This window comes from Chenopodium album, chromosome 21 (genome assembly GCF_948465745.1).
Source record: "Chenopodium album chromosome 21, dcCheAlbu1.1, whole genome shotgun sequence".
NCBI classification, from domain to species: Eukaryota; Viridiplantae; Streptophyta; class Magnoliopsida; order Caryophyllales; family Amaranthaceae; genus Chenopodium; species Chenopodium album.
Genome location: NC_137854.1, coordinates 23,257,760 through 23,262,026, shown reverse-complemented (window position 1 = coordinate 23,262,026; position 4,267 = coordinate 23,257,760). Strand labels below are relative to the sequence as shown.

Here is a 4,267-nt window from a genome sequence, read left to right as displayed (position 1 = left end):
ATATATCATTGGAAAGATAAATTCAAGATCTATCCAACCATATAAAATTTTGATAAAAATTATGAGGCACAAAAATAACATCTTACTATCTTTGAACATCTTTAAATCCGAATAGAATTAGGAAAGTTTTAAAAATGGAAAGTTTATATTCAAATCAAATTCCGTGATCTTATCTTTTCAAAAAAGGATAATTAAGATATTTTAGAAACTTATAGAAGATTCTAGTCAATCCTAATTAGTTTAGGAATAGGATTAAACCTTTGGACCCTCCTCATGAGCATTGGGTCGTAGGTAAAATCCGGTTTGGGCCCAGTTTAGTATTTTGGCCATAACTTCCTCATTATTCATCGGAATTGGGCTTATAATATATCGTTGGAAAGGTATTTTCAAGCCCGATCCAACTACACTATTATTGGACCCTTATCATGGACCAAACTAAACTTGATTGGACGTTTTCATAAAATAGAGTAGGTTTTCGAAAACAGAAAGAAGGATTCTAATAAAAACTAACCGCAACACTTGACTTTGCACACTTTCACCTCATTCGATTATGGTTTGACGTGACAGGTATTCATCACTGGGTTTGGTTATGGGGAGACACAAATGAGTGTCTACAAAAGCCCCCACTTTGACTGAGTTTGGAGAAACTTATGTTTCGAAAACAAAAGTCAAAGTAGCGATAGGGACGGAGAACAATTTAGAACGTTCTGCGATTCTAAATCATTCTTGTAACGCGGATACCTGCAAACAATGTTAGTTAAACAGATAAAAGAGTTAAGAAACGCGTATCTTGCACCGTCGAGCACACGTCTCTAGAGGTAACCAATTTGTTGCACATTGTTATTGTGACAACTTTCCACAAGCTAGGGAACGCCATCTTGCTGTTGTTGATGTTCACTCGTCTCTGAACAATGGAGTCTTTTTTGAGGATTGTTCACTCGTCTCTGAACAATGGAGCCTTTTTTGAGGATCGTTCACTCGTCTCTGAACAATGGAGTCTTTTTTTGAGGATTGTTCACTCGTCTCTAAACAATGGAGCTTTGATGATCGTTCACTCGTCTCTGAACAATGGAGCTTTTTGAATGATATGTCCACGCATCTCTGAACAAAAGAGCTTTGATGATGAGATGTCCACGCGTCTCTGAACAATAGAGCTTGATAGAATGCCCACGCGTCTCTGAGCAAAAGAGCTTGATGATATGTCCACGCGTCTCTGAACAAAAGAGCTTTGATACTTGAATGCTTGTTGCGATCGTTCGGTTGGCTGCGAATAGGAGCTTTGCTGAATGGTTGTATCTTGTAAAAATCAAAAGAATTGCCAAAAGACTTTGCTGGTGTTTTTCTTAGGGTTGACCTAAGGCTTGATGTGTTTCTTAGGGTTGACCTAAGGTGAATGATTGACTTGAGGTTGACTCAATGTGACTGACTGACTTGAGGTTGACCCAAGGTGAATTGACACGACATGACTCAATGTACATGACTCGTGTGTGATGTGCGACTCGAAAATGCAAAAAAAAAAAAAATTTCCGTCATTTTTGTGGAGGGTACCGACCTTCTCCCAAAAAAGAAAGACGGAAAAAAGAATCGAAGTGTTTGATGGTGCATTGATGAGTGACATTAATGGCACTCATTTGGTCCCTTTTTGGATGAATTCTATTTCATTTTATCTCTCTTTTCTTTAGTTTTCCTTAGTTTTATTCTTGTTTTATTCATTTTACGCTTTTTGTAGTTAGTTTCTCTATTTTATGCATTTTCTAGTTTACTTGTTATTTTCCTCTTTTACTTGCTTTTTATCATTTGTTTGTAGGTGGTGATTGATTGTCCAAGAATTCCTGAGCTTCCTCTCTCTGAGCTTTCATTGTTTTCATGCCTAAAGCTTGTGCAAGAAGTTTCAAGTCAAAGGTGGATCCAAGGGGCATGCTTCAAGGCCTTGTATATGCCTTTCTCATGGCTTATACTCTTCAAGAAATTCAAGAAAGTTTCTGCCTACCTTGTCCTCCATCATCATCATCTAGGATGTGTGCACCGCTTGAGCTAGGACGAAGAGAAGTAGGGGGAAAGACCCAGCTAGGTGCGGGCGCACCCAGGGAGTGTGCGGCCGCACATTGGTCGGGTGCGGCCGCACACCTGGTGCGTGCGGGCGCACCAATCTGGGTGTGTTCCCGTGCGCGCCACTCTCTCTCCTCCAAGCGCCCGCACCGACGTGGGTCTATTTTTGGGCGTCAATACCGACCTCCTCTTTGTATATATAGTTATTTCCTTCTATTTTTAGAAAAAAAGTGGGATATTGGATTTAATATAGTTAGTTTTTGATAGAATTTTAGAGAGAGAAACTCAAGGATTGAAGAGAGAGAAACTCATGGTTTTTTGAGATTGTTCAAGAATTCTTCATTATAATTGATCTTTAGATCAAAGTTTTGTAAGGATCTTTTTCTTGATTTCAATAAAAGTTTGATTTTAGTTGATTTCATTTGTTTTCCATGTTATTGTTGATTGATTGAAGTTTGTGTGATAATTGATTGAAGTTTTATTGATTTTTGATTGATTGTTGATTTGATCTTTGATTTCAATTATGTTGATGATGAAATTGATGATTAGTGTAGTTTTGATCTTGATTTCCATGGCTAGTGAGTAGTTTTCTAGCTAGGGAAATGGTGAAGCATGTTTGAGTGATGGATTAGAGTAATTTGGGGATAATTGATGGAGTTGATGATATGATTAAATTTGGTTGATAATTCATGTGCATGTGTGTGATTGATTGAAGTTTGGCCATCTTTGATTATTGCACTAGATTACATTGTGAGCTTGCTATGATACGGACCATTGATTAGTCACTTGCAATTTCACGATTGAGGCGCCTTGTGACGTTCCCTAGGTAGTGTTTAGCGTAGTTGACGCTAGTTAGACCTCTAGGTGAACCATCTTGGTATGCTCTTTTGGATACATGATTGATCTTCCTTCATATCACTTGACTTAGTCGGTTTGACCTCCCAAATTATCATTTTCCATTACAATTACATGTGGATCCATTGCCCTAGTGTCTTTTAGATTGATTTCATACAAGTTCTTGCATCATTTAGCTCTAGCTCTAGTTTCCTTCATAAACCCCTTTACTTGACTTCGAAATAGCTTGACCTAGGCAATATACACTCGACCTCCATTCCTTTGGGTTCGACCTTGACTTACCACTACACTTAATAGGGGTTTGTTGAGTTACAAATTTTGTTTGATTGGGTGGGGTAGTAGCCCAACGACCTACCGTTCTTCATCCCATCAAAATGGCGCCGTTGCTGGGGAATGGTGCTTTGAGTGCATGTTGTTGTTGAGTCTATTTCACTTCATTTGCAAAATACAAAAAGATTTTACACTTTAGGCTACACTTGTAGCCGTGCTACTTATATTTTCTTTGAGTTTTGTATGCATAGGTCCCGAGATCGTTCAATTGTTCCCTTTGATCCGGAGATTGATAGAACTCTTTCTAGGAGGAGAGTAGCAAACAAGACATTGGATTATAGTTCCTCAAGCGAAGAAGAGATTGAACAAGAGCAAGTCATGGGAGAACAACCAAGAGTTTCCTTGAAAGAATTGGGAGTGCCCGGTGCATATAGGTTCGAGAGCGGCATAGCTCCACCTACAACACCAGCAAACTATTTTGAAATTAGGCCGGCAATGATCACCCTAATTGAGAGGAGACAATATAGTGGGGTAAAGAACGAGAGCCCATTGAACCATCTTAAGGAGTTTGAAAAATATTGCAACACAATCAAGGTTAATGGAGTGTCTCAAGAGTTTATCCGCCTTAAGTTGTTCCCTTTCTCCCTCATAGGAAGGTCTTTGGAATGGCTAGACAAAGAGGTGAAGCCCAATTCATTGAGAACGTGGGATGATGTCACTAAAGCTTTCTTGTCCCGTTTCTATCCTCAAAAGAAAACGGCGAAGGCAAGGGGTTTAATATAAGGTTTCAAGCAAAAGCCAAATGAGAGTCTTTATGAAGCATGGGAAAGATTCAAGGAGTACCAAAGAGAATGTCCTCACTACGGAATTCCAACATATCAATTGATCCAAATCTTCTATGGTGGTTTGAGTCCTCAAGGCAAAGCATGTCTTGATGGAGGGGCTGGTGGTCCAATCATGAACAAAATCGAAGAAGAAGTTGTGGATATAATAGAGGATGTGGTGACTTACTATAGAGATTGGCAAGATGGGGAAAGAGATTCTACAAGCAAGCAATCTTCGTTGTATTCGGTGGACCATCTCAATGCCATCA

At 39.1% G+C, this 4,267-nt stretch overlaps 1 non-coding gene across 1 annotated transcript; it reads right to left on the bottom strand.

Moving 5' to 3' along the window:
* Positions 1-3,937: 3,937 nt before the first annotated feature.
* On the bottom strand, positions 3,938-4,043 carry LOC145603204 (small nucleolar RNA R71). Its single transcript, XR_014104735.1, has one exon. It is a non-coding gene; the product is annotated as a small nucleolar RNA R71 (small nucleolar RNA).
* Positions 4,044-4,267: the final 224 nt, after the last annotated feature.